Source organism: Sus scrofa, chromosome X (assembly GCF_054392235.1).
Source record: "Sus scrofa isolate SSC_HxYL_T2T_F1_AM1 chromosome X, Sscrofa_HxYL_maternal_Yorkshire_Landrace_v2.0, whole genome shotgun sequence".
Classification (NCBI taxonomy): domain Eukaryota; kingdom Metazoa; phylum Chordata; class Mammalia; order Artiodactyla; family Suidae; genus Sus; species Sus scrofa.
In genome coordinates, this window is record NC_139401.1 from 30,476,887 (window position 1) to 30,495,962 (window position 19,076).

Consider the following 19,076-nt stretch of genomic DNA (forward strand, 5'->3'; position numbering starts at 1 on the left):
CAGAAGGTGACAGAGTGAAATGATAGAAATAATACGGGTCCTTAATGACATAATTGAGCTGTCAGACTGACCCTAGGATTGCCTACCTTCAGATCTCTCAGAAAATGAAATGATTCTATTGTTTGTTCCTTTAAATTGGATATTCTGTTACTTATTGCTCCCCCCACCACCACCCCGGCCAAGTCCAAATTCATAAACCCCATGACCTTGAGCACATACAAGTCTTAATTATTTTCTACCTAGGTTACTTAATTGGTAAAATAGAGATAATATTTACACATATATTTTATAAAATTATATGCATTCTGTTATCTAACATTGTATCATGAGATCCTCCTAAATTTTTCAAAATTTTCCTAAAGGCAGTCTTTAATGGCTGCAGAGATGTCTGTCATGTGTTTTTCTCTAAATGCCCCTATTGGTGAGTGTTTACATTTTTAGCAAATTTTCTCTTACATCAGGAAAGGTTGCAACAAATCCTTCTTGTACATGAATTTTTGTATCTTCAATTATTTTCTGAGGATAAATTCCTAGAAGTGGAAATAGTATGTCACATCTTTAAGGTTTATAATATCACTTGCCACAGCGTTTCCCTTCTACACGACCCCCACTCCCAGGAGAATTAACTTGGCCATTAAAAATGTGCAAAAGTGTGGAATATTCTTTTTAATAAGTCATGCTTTTATGTGGTTCTCAATTCAAAAATGTACACTGGAAATGTTTCCTCTCGTTTCTGTCCCCTAGCCACTCAGTGCCCCTAACTAAGGTTTCTGGGAAAGAGTTCCAAATATATTCTAAGCATATCTGGGGCCCTGGCAGGAAACAGATGGTATAGTCAAATTCATTTAAGGAAAGGGATGATTTACAAAGTGCAGCGGGTGTCAGGAAGCCCAAGGGAACAGTGTAACACTCTGGAGCTAGTAACAAGGGCCTGCCGGGACTAACAGCCAGTGGGTCTGAAGAATCTGGAGGTAGAAAGGTTGTATGTCTTTAACTCTTGCCAGGAGTTAAACTCCAAGTCATGGAAGAGTGCTCCAGTGACAATAAATCCTAGCCTGATGATCCACTCCCATGGTTCAGTCTACTGGTCCCAATTGCAGTACCTAGGATTCTTTAGAAAGCAGAGCCTCATTTTTTTTTTTTTTTTTTTTTTTTGTCTCCAGCATGTGGAGATTCCCAGGCTAGGGGTTGAATCAGAGTTTTATCCAGGGGCCTACACCACAGCCACAGCAATATGGGATCCGAGCCGTGTCTGCAACCTACACCACAGCTCACACAGCAATGCCAGATTCTTAACCCACTGAGGCCAGGGATCCAACCTGTGTCCTCATGGATACTAGTCAGATTCGTTTTCTGCTGAGCCACGATGGGAACTCCATGGAGCTCCATTTAATGCTTAAATCCTAATGCTTTAATGAAAGTGTTGTTTGCCTGGGACTCCATGTTTTAGCACTGACTGTCCCTTGGACTATGTCCCCATAGTCCTAGGCAAACTTGGATAATCTGTCACCCTAATTGAGAAGAGCAATCTGAGGGCAGCAAAAATGATGGCAAAGGGCCAGCAAGGCAAGGAAGCAGAGAAAGCAAATACAAAGTGATGTATTAAAAAGAGAAAAATGTAGCTCATTTCTTGGTCATGTGATTTATCCCCACACAGGCTGCTCTGAGCTGCTGCTCCTGCTCCTGGGAACAGTCTATTGGAAGGAGGAGGGGGAAGGGATGAGTCTGCTGGTTTCTTCCTGTCTCTTATCTCTCACTGGTCAGAGTTCACCATATGGAGTGTTACAGGGCAACTCGGGGCCCTGTCACCTAGCCCTTCTGAATGGCTTGGGGGAGCTACATTGCACACTTCCTGCTGCAGTACCTCCAAGTCTGAGAGGGGTGGGAGAAACCATACCTAGCCTCTGTGTTTCCGGTTAAGTCAGGCGTCTGGGGGCTTAAGCTCTATGACTCCCACTGCAGCAGGTGCAATGGAGGCCAAAACCTGGCCCTCATCATCAGACTGATAAAAGAGCTGGTAGTGGTAGGAAGTGAGGCAGGTGAAGACTTGGAAGCCAAGTGTTGGAGCCAGTCTGGGGAGGTGTATAGATGAGGCGCAAGACAGTGGATATATGTTCACCAGTGGACTTGTCAACGTGTGTTAATGTTCTTTTCCCTGAGATATAACTGACATATAACATTAATTTCAGGTGTACAACATGATTCAGTATTTGTTGATATTGTGAAGTAATCACCACAATGTCTAGTTAACATCCATCACTGTACTTCATTACAAAAGTTTTTTCTTGTGATGAGAACTTTTAAGATCTATTCTTGTAGCAATTCTCAAATATAACAAAATATTTTTAAAAATTAAAAAATTTTTTTCATCTTTTGTCCTTTTAGGGCCATACCCACGGCATATAGAGGTTCCCAGGCTAGGGGTCTAATCACAGAGCTGCAGCTGCCAGCCTACACCACAGCCACAGCCATGCCAGATCTGAGCCGCATCTGTGACCTACATCACAGCCCACAGTAATGCCAAATCCTTAACCCACTGAGTGAGGCCAGGGATCGAGCCCACAACCTCATGGTTCCTAGTCCGATTTGTGTCCGCAGCATCGTGACAGGAACTTCAACACAATATTATTAACTACAGTCATCCCACTGTATATTACATCCCTAGGACCTATAAGTGGAAGTTAGTACCTCTTGACCGCCTTTACCATTTCATCCACCCTATCCCTGTTCTCTGTACCTATGATTACTTTTTTTTTTTTGTCTTTTTTTTTTTTTTGTCTCTTTGTTGTTGTTGTTGTTGCTATTTCTTGGGCCGCTCCCGCGGCCTATGGAGGTTCCCAGGCTAGGGGTTGAATCGGAGCTGTAGCCACCGGCCTACGCCAGAGCCACAGCAACGCGGGATCCGAGCCGCGTCTGCAATCTACACCACAGCTCACGGCAACGCCGGATCGTTAACCCACTGAGCAAGGGGCAGGGACCGAACCCGCAACCTCATGGTTCCTAGTCGGATTCGTTAACCACTGCACCACGACGGGAACTCCCTATGATTACTTTTTTGTTTTAGATTCGATGTATAAGTGAGAACATATGGCATTTGTCGTTATCCATCTTATTTCACATAGTCTAATGCCGCCAGGGTCCATCCCTGTTGTCACAGATGATAAGATTTCCTTATTTCCTGTGTGTGCGTCTGTGCGTGTGTGCATGCGTGTGTGCGTGCGACTACACCTGCAGCACATGAAGGTTCCTTGGTCAGGGATTGAATCTGAGCCACCACAGGGACAGTGTCAGATCCTTAAAATGCTGTGGCCAATGCCAGGATATTCTTCTTTTTTATGACTGACTGAAACTCCATTTTATGTGTCTATATATAATTTCTTTATCCATTTATCTGTTGATGGACACTTAGGTTGTTTCCATGTCTTGCCTACTGTAAATAATACTGTGATGAACATGAGGATGCAGATAACTTTTTTTTTTGTCTTTTTGTTTGTTAGGGCTGCACCTGCGGCATATGTAAGTTTCCAGGCTAGGTGTCTAATCCGATCTACAGCTCCTGGCCTACACCACAGCCACAGCAACGCCAGATCCGAGCCACGTCTGCGACCTACACCATGGCTCATGGCAATGCTGAATCCTTAACCCAATGATCAAGGTCAGGGATCAATCCTGCAACCTCATGGTTCCTAGTCGGATTTGTTTCCTCTGTACCACGACGGGACCTCCAGATAACCTTTTGAGTTAGTATTTTCATTTCCTTCAGATAAATACCCAGATGTGGAATTGCTGGATCATTAATATTTTGAAGTGATATGAAGGCAGTATAATATAGTGGCTGATGGTTGCACTCTGGAATTGGACTTGGATTTGAATCCCAGGTTTGCTACTTAGCAGCAGTATCATTTTGGGCAAGTTGCTTAACCTCATATGTAAAATGGGGATCTCAGGCGTGCCTTCCTCATGTGTTTGTAATGAAGAGTATAGGCGATAAGGACTGTAAAGTGATTAAGAGTGCATTTCTCTCAAAATATTTAGCATATTTAGCAAGTGTTGGTGATCATTGCTATTTATTGAGGATGGTCTTTCATGAAGGTACATTACATATCTGCTAACCATGGCAGAAGTTCATTCAGTGTTCCTTTTATTTCATTTAGTAAGACTAATAATAATAAACATCACTTTCTGAATTTTAACTATTCAGCAACTATGCATTCAACATTAAACTCCACATAACACTCTAAGGAAGGTATTCATTTTCCAAAGGGTAACCCAAGGTTTACACAGCCCATGCAACTTATCCATGTCTCCAAGACTTGTAATAGCTGAAAGCATTTTTAAAAGTTTATTTGCATTTTATATCTGTCAAGTTCCCTATAAAATACAGATGGCACATGGAAACTGGATAGTTAGGGAATAACCAGTATCTTGCCCACCTATATGTTTTGGTTAGATCAAGGTTCATAGAAACCAACAAAGATGGTGCAGAGCCCTAGAGTTAGCAACAGCTGAAAGCTGTAATCACTCCTAGTCCTTAAGAAGAAGGTGGCTGGAGGAAGAGACTGACAAATATCCATGGGACAGGTTACTTCGTGGACCTAATTACTGGGACCACCTCTGACAGAAATGACCTCTCATGGGCATTTATGGGGATGTAAATATCTTCAAAATTTCTTTACATTTTGAGAAATCCATCCATATATCTCTCTCTCCTGTACACCTTATCAGTTTTTTTTCCAATAAACTTTTAAAAAATTATAGTTGATTTATAGTGTTGGGTGTATAGCAAAGTGACCCAGTCATAGATATTGATATCTATATCTATAGATATTCACTTTCTTATATTATCTTCTATCATGGTCTATCAGTATTTTAATTTTATTCTTCCAAAGTCTCTGAACACCCAACAAATTTATTAGATAATTACCTTGAATTAATGTCGATCCTTGTCTTAGGCTATCTCCTGCTAAAGGAAGTGGACCGCCAGATTTATAACCTGAAGTTGGGCCCTCTGGGTAGATTTCCTTTCACCAGTGTCTTTCTAGGCCACCCATGTTTAGGTGGCTATTGACTTCTAGTTGCTGCTAGCATGCTATGCAGTTCATCTGTATAAATCAGGCCTGAGGTTTTTACTTCTTCTGTTATCTGGTCAGAGGGAACTTCCTATGAGGCTATAAGTGTAGATTAAAGGCCATATGGTAGAGTAATAGGAGCAGGTACCATGGGAATGTGAGCCACAGCTTGAAGTTTATTTGTCTTTTCTGAACTCGCTTGGGTCTAGTCTTGTATATATCATTTCCATTTTATAATGGAATGCTGCTGTGCAATCCAGTTTTATGATAATGTGCATAAAATTACACTGATTTCATGGTGGGAAGTTACTTTAGTCAGGCATTCATTTTCTACCAGGGCCTAGTAGCAAGCCAGATACTGCTTTTCAGATGGGGAGTTGTTGGTAGAAGTTTCTCCTAATGAGGCCTGCTGGAGGCTCCATGCAGTTCTGTCTGCCCACAGTTCTGATCTGGCCAGTTGAGAGCCAAGGACCAAGTAGCTGGATAACTAGCACTACAGCCTTGACTTACCTTGGAGTCTTCTCTCGCTCCAGGTCCTACTTAATGGGTTTGAGAAGGATGACAAAATGTTGCCTCTCTTGTCATGGAAGTCACTGTGCCTCTTTGTCCTGGAAGGCTATATATAAGGAGAAGCAGCTTATCTCATTTAGAGATGATTTCCTAACATACTCCAGATCACTGGACCCCTGGAAACTTAAATGATGGAGCAGGTTCCTGAATCTTCTTGCTGTTTTTCTCTCACCCTCTGGCATACATATATCTTACTTATTATGTCTTCTGTTTACTGGGCCCAGTTAACATAATGTCATGATTGAGAGTTCCTATTGTGGCTCAGCAGTAATGAATCTGACTAGGATCCAGGAGGATGCAGGTTCAATCCCTGGCCTTGGTCAGTGGGTTAAGGATCCAGTGTTGCCATAGATGTGGTGTAGGTTGCAGATGCAGCTCAGATCCTGTGGCTGTGGTGTAAGCTGGCAGCTGAAACTCTGATTTGACCCCTAAGCACAGGAACTTCCATATGCTTCATGTATGACCCTAAAAAGCAAAAAAAAAAAAAAAAAAGTCAGGATTATACTATGTCAGCATGATAGTCTATAGGAAATCAACAATGATCAAGCACTCCCCAGACTCTCATGGCAGAGAACTGGAGAGCTGACCTAATCCTGAGTATGCCCAAGCATACTGCTGTCCCTACCTGTAAAGGCAAATGGCTTCTGACTATCTGTGCTGATGGGGAGAAGTTAAACAATTTTGTTGTCAGGAGCTATAAACCAGGTGCCAAAAGTTCTATTTATTTGACCATATAGAGGCACTATATTCAGAACCACAGCTGATTGGAATCATCTGATTGGAAGAGTGTAGCTTAAGAATTGATGGTGTTTTGAACTAAATCGTTAACAGGAGGTGGAGAGAAAAAGATGCACATATATCTTTTAGACGTAGAACTAACAGGGTTTGTAATGAAATGTACCTGAAGGGAAAAGTTAAGGACAATTTTTATCCTTTTGTCTGGCCAACTGGTTGAGGATGCCAGTAATTGGTACTAGGAAAGTGGTGGGAGGAGAATGTTAGGAGTCCAGAGTGGGGCATTAAGAGTCCTATTCTGAACGTGTTAAGTTTCATATCCATGTAGAAATGTCTAGTAGGCCATTGAAGAGAGGGCAGGGTTGGAGATGTCAAGATGGGAGCCACGAGTGTACAGATGGCATTTAAAACAGTGGGACAGGATGAGTTATGCAGAGAAATGCTGTAAAATAGAGAAGACCCAGAAGTTCAATCTTTTAGAAATAGAGATGGAGAGGTAGAGTCAGAAAGTAGACTGAAAGGGACAAGAGTGGTAAGCCTGGTGGAGAGTGGTGTTCTAGAAGCAGGTTCAGGAGATTGGAGCAGACAGAAATCCAATTGGAGTTTAAGGATATTTAGGAGAAAGGAAGTGGAGGCAATGAGTGTACGCAATCCTTTTAATAAATTTTAGTGGAAATGCAACAGAGGAAAGGCACTATAAATCATTTAACTCCTTTTTCTCTAAAAATGAAATATTTAAAGATGATACCTTTTTATCACATTCAGCTTCTGCTACAAATCACTCCAAACTTGGTGGCATAAAAAGATAATTTATTTTTATTTATTTATTTTTTGCCATTTCTAGGGCCACTCCCATGGCATATGGAGGCTCCCAGGCTAGGGGTCCAATTGGAGCTGTAGCTGTCGGCCTACACCAGGGCCACAGCAACACGGGATCTGAGCTACGTCTGCAACCCACACCACAGCTCACAGCAATGCCGGATCCTTAACCCACTGAGCAAGGCCAGGGATCGAACCCGCAACTTCATGGTTCCCAGTTGGATTTGTTAACCGCTGAGCCACGAAGGGAACTCCCATAAAAGATAATTTTTAGAAAACATTTTTTTTTTTTTTTTTTTTTTTTTTGCTTTTTAGGGCCACACCCCCAGCATGTGGAAGTTCCCAGGCTAGGGGTCGAATTGGAGCTACAGCTGCCGGCCTATGCCACAGCCACAGCAATGCAGGATCTGAGCCACACCTGCAACCTATACCACAGCTCATGGCAACACCAGATCATCAACCCACTAAGTGAGGCCAGGGATCAGTCAGTTAAAAGACTCAGCATTCTCACTTCTGTGGCTTGGGTTTTGGCCCTGGCCCAGGAACTTCTCCATGCTGCAGGTACAGCCAAATAAATAAATAATAATGAAAAAATAATTTATTATTTGGAAGGCTGTCCTCTTCTGGTCTGGATAAGCTTAGCTGAGGCTGGCTCATCCCAGATGACCTCCTTCACATGTTTGCTTGTTGGCTCTATGTCAGGTGAGGCAGGGGATGACTTGGCCATGTGTCCCTCATCATACAGCATGTTAGCTTGGCCTCATTCACATACTCATGATTACTCCCAAGAGCAATGTGCAAATACTTCTCAAGTCTTTGCTGATGTTACATTTGCTATTGTCCCATTAGTCAAAGCAAGTCACGTGAGCAAGCCAAGACTCAGTGTGGGAGGGAAATGTTCAAGGGCATGAAGAGAGAGGGGAAATTATTGCAGTCCTTTTTGCAAATAATCACCCACAACTATTAATGTATTTCTGATTATGTGAACTCATCCTCTGAATTGCTTATGTTAGAAACCTCTGTTATTTTCTACTTCTTTTTTTCTCTCAATTTACTAAGTAAAAATGCCTTTTGTGGAAAATCATTTTCTCTCAGTACTTTAATAATCTAAATATTAATATAAACTTTGATCACAGACCCATTACTGTTTTAATTAATTATATTCAGAAGCTGGAGAGAAATAACATAATTGGCAGACTAAAATATGAAATTTATTTAAATCCCTTATAACAAAATGTGGCTTAATAACTCAGTAATACATTCTATTTTATTTGTTTTCTTACAAATATGCAAAGAGGTATATTACCGCTAAGTAATATTTAAGCACTTGGAAAAAATATTAAGCGGCACTCCTGCCTTAGGTGATTGTGTCTATGCTTCTTATCTGAAGCCGGCAGCAAGGGAAATAAATGGTTTTCCCAATGACTGCATTGTCAATTCTCCTTCTTTCAGTTAATTGACTGATTTCTGTCCTTGCTGCCCCCCCCAAGGGGTCACTTGCACTGACATGGAGTACTGACAGTCCCCAAGCACCAACGCTTCCTATAACCATGGGTTGGTGCAACCCTATAAGGGGCCCTTGAGAAAACTCTGAACAAGGACCCTTTCCTGCCAGGAGAGGCGGAATGGCCTGGAAGTGTGGCATTGCAGAGAGGCATACTGTCAGCTCTCACTCAGAAGAGCTTTGTAACAATTCTGGGCCTCAAGTTGATTCATGTGGATAACAGGAGACTGCCTTTAAGGTCTTTTCTCAGCCTGTGGTTCTGGATCCATGTGAGCTCTGCCCATACCTAAACGCCACACTCTATGGAACCACAGAAATGGGGGAGGGGCCCTGAACACCCTCAGTTCTGGTTAAAACAGGAGGCAGGAGCAATCAGAACTAGTATCTAGTAACATGTTTACTACTCTGCAGAGGCCGATCCAGAGTTCAAGTGACACCAGAATGATAGCAGAGTAGGAATCCAAAGCTTCATGTGCACCAAGAGGTTACCATTGTTGAGGACGGGGTTGGTCCATAATTGAGCCTGGATTGTTTTTCTGGGCAGCATCCCTTTGGGCGGAAATGACTGCACCCCTGCTTTCTGCTCAGGCTGACTGGGTCAGGAGGGAGTCTCCTCCACGTTTTTGCGGTCCAGGCCCCTTTAAGAATACAAGCGGGTCCAGGTGGGGCCAGTCTTTGGCGAGATGTGCACAGGCGTGTGGGCTCGCCTCACAGCCTCACACGTGCAAACGGTGAGGATGCTTCCGGGGTCTTAGGCGCCCCGACGCCTGCTTATGAGGCTTCCTGCTTGCTCTCTCTTCCTGTTTCCAAGCTGAGAACGACCATACCCCTCCTTGTCGCAACTCCCATTGGCGCCCACACCAATCAAGCCAGACAACCAGAGAGTAAATTCCTCATCTCCAGGTAAATTCCACATTCCCTTGTATTTTTCTCCCTCATATCTCTTTTTCTCCATACTTCTCAGGGCTTATATGCTGAGTCTAGCGCTGCCTTAGAGGTTTTAGAGTAGACCTGGGAGTTCCAACTCTCACAGTCTTTAGAGCCCAATCCTAAGCTTTGATCTAGGATGTCCTTGTCCCTTCCTTCTTCCTTCCCTGCCTCCCAGTCTTAAATGCACATAGAGCAGAGAGCTCTCTAGTTTCCTAACTTAGAGAATTTTTTTCCTGACCACATAGGAACTCTATGGTATGGTTGTTTCACATCAGTGTTCCAGACTCCTCTCCATGTGAGTCTCTGAACAAGAGTTGTGGCTCTTCTGGGGAAAGGAGAGTCCTTCAAAAAAACAAACAAACAAACAAAAGGAGTTCCTGTCTTGGTACAGTGGAAACGAATTTGACTAGGAAGCATGAGGTTGTGGGTTAGATCCCTGGCCTCACCCAGTGGATTAAAGATCCAGCGTTGCCATGAGCTGTGGTGTAGGTTGCAGATATGGCTTGGATCTGGCATGGCTGTGGCTGAGGCGTAGGCAGGCGACAATAGCTCCGATTAGACCCCTAGCCTGGGAACCTCCATATGCTGCTGGTGAGGCTCTAAAAAGACAAAAGCCCTCCCCCCCAAAAAAAGGGGAGATCATCAGGAATATTTTAAGCTGCAAGTAGCCTAAAACCTGTCTTAGAGCAGCTTAAATAAAAATGGGGCTAATTTTTCACTTATAACAGAGAATCTGAATGTAGATGGCTGCTAGCATTGATCCAGCAGCTCTGTAAAAATCTCATTTGATCATTTCCCCATGTTTGATTTCTTAAGTGTCCCCACCCCTCACCTTTATTGAGATATAGTTGACATGTAGCATTGTGGAAATTGAAGGTTTACAATGTGATGATTTGATAATACTTAGATATTGTGAAATGATTACCACATTTTGGTAAGTTCACCTCACATAATGACCATTTTTTTGTGGTGGGAACATTTAAGATTTAACTCTCTTAGAAATTTTCAAGTATATACTACAGTATTGTTAACTGTGATCACCATGCTGTTTATTAGTTCCCAAGAATGTATTCATTTTATAAGTGGAAATTCGTACTCTTTGACTGATACCTCCCCATTTCCTCCACCTCTCAGCCCTTGGCAACCACCATTCTACTCTGCTTTTATGTGTCCAGCTTTTTTGGATCTCACATATAAATGAAATCTTACAATATTTGTCTTTGATTTATTTCATTTAGCATAATGCCTTCGAGATCAGTCCATGTTGTTGCAAATAGAAGAATTTCCTTCTTTCTCATGGCTGAATAATATTCCATTGTGTGAGTGTACAATATACGTGTATAATTTTTTTTTAATCTTTTTGCCTTTTCTAGGCCCCCCTCCTTGGCATATGGAGGTTCCCAGGCTAGCGGTCAAATCAGAGTTGTAGCCACTGGCCTACGCCAGAGCCATGGCAACACGGGATCTGAGCCCAGTCTGCAACCTACACCACAGCTCAAGGCAACACTGGATCCTTAACCCACTGAGCAAGGCCAGGGATTGAACCCACGACCTCAAGGTTCCTAGTCGGATTCGTTAACCACTGAGCCACAAAGGGAACTCCTGTGTATGCATTATTTTTAAAAATCCATTCATGTGTTGATGGATATTTAGGTTGCTTCCATATCTTGGCTATTGTAAAAAGTGCTGCATTGAACATGGGGGTTCAGGTATCTCTTTGAGACCCTGATTTCATTTCCTTTGGCTATATACTCAAGAGTGGGATTGCTAGGTAATATGGTAGTTCTATTTTCAATTTTTTGAGGGACCTCTATACTGGTTTCCTTAGTGGCTGCACCAGTTTACATTCCCACCTATAGCACACAAGGGTTTCCTTTTTTTTTTTTTTTTAGGACCACACCTGTGGCATACGGATGTTCCTAGGCAAGGAGTCCAATCTAAGCTACAGCTGCTGGCCACAACCACAGCAGTGCAGGATCCAAGCTGCATCTTAGATCTACACCACAGTTCACAGCAATACCAGATCCTTAATCCACTGAGCAAGGCCAGGGATTGAACCTGCAACCTCATGGTTACTAGTTGGATTCATTTCTGCTTTGCTGTAGCAGGAACTCTGGGTTTCTTTTTATTTACATCCTTGTCAACAATTGTTATTTTTTTGTATATTTTATAATCACTATCCTAACAGGTGTAAAGTGATACTGTGATTTTGAGTTGCATTTCTCTGATAATTAGTGATGTTGAGCATCTTTTCATGTACCAGTGGCCATTTGTATTTCTTTTTTAAAAAATGTCTTTTCAGTTCCTCTACTCAATTTTTAGATTTCTTCTTTTATGTTATTGAATTGTATGAGTTCCTTACATAGTTTGGATGTTAGCCCATTATCAGACATATGGTTTGTAAATATTTTCTTCTATTCAGTAGGTTGACTTTTCATTTTGTAGATTATAATCTTGCTTATTTATTTTCTCTTTTTTTGCCTGTGCTTTTCATGTTGTATCCAAAAAATTGTTGCCAAGACCTATGTCAAGAGATTTTTCCCTATTTCTTCTTCTAGTGTTTTTTTTTTTTTTTTTCTTTCTTTCTTTCTATGGCCATACCTGGGGCATATGGAAGTTCCTGGGCTAATCGTTGAATTGGGGCTGCAGCTCCCAGCCTCTGCCACAGGCACAGTGCATCACAGCTGATCTGTGACCTACACTGCAGCTTGCAGTGATGCCAGATTGTTAACTCACTGCATGAGGCCAGGGATTGAACCCACATCCTCACACACACTATGTTGGATTCTTAACCTGCTGAGCCACAACATGAACTTCATTCTTTTAGGGGTTTTATGGTTTCAGGTGCTATGTTTAAGTCTTTAATCTATTTCAGGTTAAGTTTTGTGAGTGTTGCAAAATAGGGGTCCAATTTCATTTTTCTTATGGGCCTAGCCTGATTTCCCAACACCATTTATTGAAGACTATCCTTTCCCCATTGAGTGTTCTTGGCTCCCTTCTCAAATATTAATTGATATATGCTTGGGTTGATTTCTGGGCTTTTGATTCTATTTCCTCAGTCTATTTGTCTATTTTTCCTCAAGTACCATATTTTAAAAAATTATTATAGCTTTGTAATACAGTTTAAGACCTGAAAGTGTGATACCTCCAATTTTGTTCTTCTTTCTTGGGATTGTTTTGGCTACTTGGGGGTCTTTTGGGGTTCCATATGAATTTTAAGATTTTTTCCATATCTGTGAAAAATGCCCTTGGAATTTTGATAAAGATTGCATTGAATCTATCGGTGGTTTTTGGTAATGTGGACATTTTAACAATATTAATTCTTCTAGTCCAGAAACATGGAATCTCTTTTGTGTCTTCTTCATTAAAAACTTAGAGTTTTCAATGTACAAGTCTTTCACATCTTTGGTAAAACTTAATCCTAAGTATTTGATTGTTTTTATTCCTACGTATTCTATTGTGAATGGGATTGTGTTCTTTATTTATCTTTCAGATATTTCTTTGTTTTGATTTTGTAATCTGGAACTTTACTGAATTAGTTATCAGTTCTAACAGTTTTTTGGAGTCTTTAAGATTATATATATATATATATATATATATATATATATATATATATATATTCATACCATCAGCAAACAGAGCCAGTTTTACTTCTTCCTTTCTGATTTGGAAGCTTTTTATTTCTTCTTGCCTAATTTCTCTGGCGAGAATTTCTAGTATTATGTTGAATAGGAGAGGTAAGAGTGGGCACCCTTCTGTTGTTACTGATTTTAGAGGAAAAGCTTTTAACCTTTCACTGTTGAGTTACAGTGTTAGTTGTGGCTTTATCATATATGGCCTTTATTATGGTTATGTGTGTTCTTCCTATATGTAGTTTTTTGAGTATTTTTATCATAAAAGGGTGCTATATTTTGTCAAATGCTTTCTCTGCATCTGTTGAGATGACAATATGAATTTTATCTATTAATGTAGTATATCATATTTATTGATCTGCATAGGTGAACCATCCTTGCAACCCAAAGATAAATCCTGCCTGGTCATTTTGTATGATCCTTTTAATGTACTGCAGAATTTGGTTTGCTGATATTTTGTTCAGAATTTTTACATCTGTATTAATTAGGTCTTGAGCTGTAGTTTTCTTGTAGTATCCTTATCTGGTTTTGTTATCATGGTAATGCTGGCCTTGTAAAATGAGTTTGGTGGGTCTAACTTCCTCTTCAATTTTTGGTCAGTATTTGAGAAGTATTGACATTAAATTAATTCTTCTTTAAATGTTTGGTAGAATGCACCAGGGAAACTATCTGCTCCTGGGCTTTTCTTTGTTGGAAGATTTTTTGATTACTGATTCAATCTCCTTACTTGTTATTGATCTGTTCGGATTTTATTTTTGTTCATGAGTCAGTCTTGGTAGGATATATGTTTCTAGGAATTTATCCACTTCTTGTAGGTTATCTATTTTGTTGACATGTAATTGTTTATAGTAGTCTCTTAAGAATTTTTTTTTTTTCTTTTCGGCCATGACTGCAGCATGTGGAAATTCCGGGGCCAGGGATCAAACTCACGCCACAGCAGCAACCTCAGCCACTGCAGTGAAAACACTGGGTCCTTAACCCACTGTGCCACAAGGGAACTCCTCTTATGATCTTAGGTATTTCTGTGGTATCACTTGTAATGTCTGTTTTTTTGTGATATTATTTATTTGAATATTTTTTTTTTTCTTAGTCCAGGTGATCATTTCCATTGTCTTTCTAGTCTCTATTTTGTTTATTTTGGCTCTGATCTTTGTTATTTCCTTTATTCTACTAGCTATGGGCTTAATTTGTTCTTCTTTTCCTAGTTCTTTGAGGTGTAAACTTAGGTTATTTTTCTTTTTTCTGAAAGGAGGCATTTATCATTGTAAACTTCCCTCTCTTAGAACTGCTTTTGCTATATCCCATAAGTTTTGGTATGTTGTGTTTCCATTTTCATTGTTTCAAGATATTTTCTGATTTCCTCTTTGACCCATTGTTTGTTTAGAAGTGTGTTAATTTCCATGTATTTGTGAATTTTCCAGTTTTCTTCTTACTGATTTTTAGTTTTGTATCATTGTGGTCAGAAAAGATACTTGGTATGATTTCAGTCTTCTTAGTTTTGCTGAGACTTGTTTTGTGGCCTAACTTATGATTTATCCCAGAAAATGTTAAGTGTACACTTGAAAAGAATGTATATTCTGATATTGGATGGAATATTCTGTGTATGTCTATTAGGTCGATTTGTTCTGAAGTATAGTTTCATTCCAGTGTTACCGTACTGATTTTGTCTGGATGATCTATCTGTTGTTGAGAGTGGGGTGTTGAAATCCCCTACTATTATTGTAGTATTGTCTATTTCTCCCTTCAGATCTGTTCGTGTTTGCTTAATATATTTATGTGCTCCAATGTTGAGTTCATATACATTTATGGTTGTGACATCCTATTGAAAAATGGGCCTCTTTATAATTATATAATGACTTTCTTTGTCTCTGGTTACAACTTTTGGCTTAAAATCTATTTTGTCTTACACATAAGTATAGCTACTCCTGCTCTCTTTCGGTTTCCACTTGCATGCAATGTCTTTTTTAATCCTTTCACTTTGAACCCATATATGTCCTTAAACCTGAAGTGAGTTTCTTGTAGGCGGTATGTAGTTGTGTCTTTCTAAAAAAAAATCCATACAGCTACTCTGTGCCTTTTGATTGAATAATTTAAAGCGTATGTTTTATCTTTATATTAATGATTGATAAGTAAGGACTTACTAATGCCATATTATTGTTTTGATTCTTTATCAAGTAAATTGCACATGTCCATGTCTTTGGGGTTGGTTACTGAAAGATGATTGTGATCCTTTGGTGGTGTCATATATCCTTAATTTTTCTTGTTCCTTTAAGTCCGGCATTGCTCTCTTCCCTTTTGAAGCAATAGTCACTTCCTCTAGTCTTTACTGACTGCCTTTGGGAGCGATATACCTTCTGACAGCCCTGCTAGCGATTCTCAGGTCTTCCTAAACCTCTGTGGATGCACTCGCTTCCTGATTACTGCTCCCTCTTGTGGCAAAATTCTTAAGCTTGTATGCCTTCTATCCCTTCTGTAATGCACTAAGCCAAGCGTTGACAGCCTCCCCTTTGCTTTCCCAAAAGCAGAGCTAAAGCTTTTTTGTGGCCTCTTCCTGGCCTGCAAAGTTGGGCAGGTTTTCTGTGCATGTTCAATAGCCATCTTTCAAAGCTTGGTCTTATGGATTGGGAGCTTAAATAGGTAGGTAGCCATGGGATGGGGGGGGGGGTGTGAGTGATGCACAGAGTGCTCGGTGTACCTTTGGGCCCTTTGGGGAATTCTGCACATGCTCTTGGGCAGGCTTCTTGATGGAGTCCCTGATGCCGTTAGTATGATGTATACCCCTTTAATGCCCCCTGAATGTCCTATCAGCTGCTTTCTCAGTCTTTTCCCAACCCCCAGTCATGTAGGGGGGAACTCTGTAGCCTTGATGGGATGAGAGAGAGATACAGGCTTCCTTGGCAGCATCCCACATAGTTGGGGAAGGTGAGCACTCACCTAAACTCCTTGCAAGAAGGATTATATATTCAGGAGGTTTCTCTTGGCACTGAGCTGTGACACTTTGGGAAAGGGTGATGCAGATAAAGTCAGATTGTTTTCCTTACCCTCTCCAATGCATCCAAGTTTGTGGGTTTTTTTTTTTTTTTTTTTTGCTCCAGTGGTGTGCTGGAACTTCTCTACTGGAAGCCTGGACCCCCACAAAGGGTCTCTTGGTCATGGATGATTGTCTAATACTGTGTTCTCCAGGGGATCCTGAACTATGGCCAAGAGGTATTGGAGCTGGTTCATAGGCTACTGCAGGAACCACAGCCAAGACCAAGGTCTGTTGCTTATTACCTGATGCATGGGTAAATGATATTCCTCTAGAGTCCCTTGTCATATGGTGCTGGATCACACAGCTCCCACAAAGGCACTTTTGTCCATGGATAGATGCCAAGTTATTATTGTTGAGAGGGGATATGAATGAAGGACATCTTATTTGGCCATTTTAGTGATCTCAAGTTTTTATGGTTTGAAAATGGCTGCCTTAGCCCTATATTTTTAGCAGACCCAGTATGGCTTATGCAGTAGATCCAAAACTTAACAGTTCCTAAAGCAGGTTTTCCCAACGTTGCGTGACCATGGGCAAGCATACGTTGCAGTTTCATGTTTGACATCAATCAGATACCCAAACAAATAAGTGTGTAAATGTAAATTGTGTCACATTATATGAAGAGAAGAAAAATAAATTATTTAAGGACCCCATTGTCATCTTTAAAATGGGATAATATACTGTATGTCTAAAGGATTAAATGAGATGATGTATAAAAAGCACTTTGCATAGCATCTGGTATTCCGTAAGTGCTAACAAACATGAACTATTTTGATAATACTGTATTTTTGCCATGTAATTGCATGTTCTAACTACCTTATGTATAAGAGTTCCCTGGGGGCTCAGCAGGTTAAGGATTTGGCATTGTCCTTACTACTTGTAGTTCAGGTCACTGTTGTGGCTTGGGTTGGATCCCTGACCTGGGAACTTCCACATGCTGCAGGCACGACCAGAAGAAAAAAAAGTGTCTTATGTATCAGACTGTTACTGGTTTATAGTGATGGATTCTTAGCAATTTATGGCCCATTATTGTTATTTACTACAGTTAATTCACCAACTTGTTATTCTAGCCCTACACAAAAAAGAAGTATGTGTAGGTTCTATGCCCCAATAGAAACATGTATGGTTTCTTCCTCTGCATGCTAATCCCAGGGTTCTATTATCTCTGTTGCTGTCAGATGGAATGGACAAACAAAGTATGTGACATTATTTGTACTATTTTCTTCCCAAACACTAAGAAGTTATAATATTTATATCAGGCAAAAATCAGATTGACATCCTAATCATCCTTACCAGTTTTCACTATCAATTATTTACTTACGTCTCTCTTAGTTTTTCTAGTCATGCTGCAAAACCTTACGGTATTGATTTACTTCAGCTTGATGTTGATCTTTCTTTCACTTGGAAAGCATTCTTGGCACAGAGCACTGGAAGGGAGACTGCTGCCACAGGCAGCCTCTGGGCCTTTCCAAGAGCATCCCTGTGTGACTGGGAGGGACTGGTGTGCCCACCTCTGAGGAGGAAAGAATGGAGTTTTCCTCCAGAGTGTGGAGTGGGGTCAACCATGAGCTTGTGTGGAGGTGTCTCTGTTCTCTTCTGCTGTCTACCTCTACTCATGATTTGCAGGCAGTAAAGCAGGTCAGAGATTCAACATTTTAGGCATACAAAGGGCTTTAGAATCCATTTTGTCAACCCACTCAAAGTATGTACACTTAGATCCTTTCTGTGGTACCTTCATATCAAGTGGCCATCCAGATATATTTTTGCCCTTAGAAGAATGAGAATTCCATGTGTTTGAGGACTGTATGAGGAGTTTTAGGTGCTGTGGTAATTAAGTGGGATCAACATGTACTTGAAAGACTTGTATAACCTGTGAAGTAGAATTTATTTTTCTTTTTTTTTCTTTTGTCTTTTTTCTTTTTAGGGCCACACCCGCAGCATGTGGAGGTTCCCAGGCTAGGGGTCGAATCAGAGCTGTAGCCGCTGGCCTATGCCACAGCCATAGCAACACCAGATCCGAGCTTTATCTGTGACCTACACCACAGCTCATGGCAACACAGGATCCTTAACCCACTGAGCAAGGCCAGGGATCAACCCCACATCCTCATGGACACTAGTCGGGTTAATTAACCACTGAGCCATGAGAGGAACTCCATGAAATAGAGTTTCAATTTAGAGAAAGATTCCCCTGGTCTGTTATAAAACTGAAGATGGGACTGTATCTCCTAGAGAATCATAGAATAAAACAATAAAATAATAGCTAAATTTATGATACCTTAATAAGTGTCAATCCTGCATAGTAAAAAGTAAAGTAAGCTCTTCACCTATTGACTCATGTAATTTTGGCAGTACATACATGGGGGATGTACCGTTATTTCCAGGTGGGTAAGCTGAAGCTTGGAGAAGTTGCAAATGTTGTCCAGGAAACTATTATGGAGGCCACATGATCACTGATTTTTTTCCAAAAATAATGTTGTATACTTTAGAGTTTACCAATTTGTTTGGCTTACATTATTTCCATTTGATTTTCCTCCTCACATGCTTAGAGTCTGCTCTAAACATATCTTGCCTGCCATCTATTTTTGTACTTTTCTTCAGAGAAACTGGAAGGCTAATGTTATCTTTAGAACATTATCTACAGTGTATAAACAAGGGGCTTGAGTGGGGGCCTGAAGACTCCCTCCATCATTTGTTGTGGGCTAAAGAATATTTGTTATTCAGGTAAATGGTGGTTTGGGTAAAGAAGCAGCCTCCAGTGTACCAAGAAGCTCTTCACATGGTTAATAGCT

The 19,076-nt window shown here is 40.7% G+C and overlaps 1 long non-coding RNA gene across 5 annotated transcripts in view; it reads left to right on the forward strand.

Moving 5' to 3' along the window:
• Positions 1-19,076, forward strand: part of LOC146394530 (uncharacterized) — a 232,889-nt gene that overhangs the window by 26,726 nt on the left and 187,087 nt on the right. For 2 of the 5 annotated variants that reach the window (XR_014835231.1, XR_014835235.1), the window contains exon 3: positions 9,509-9,600. The exons of the other annotated variants lie outside the window; for them this stretch is intronic. This is a non-coding gene — a long non-coding RNA (uncharacterized LOC146394530). The remainder of the gene's footprint in view (positions 1-9,508; positions 9,601-19,076) is intronic. 5 annotated transcript variants of the gene reach the window in all.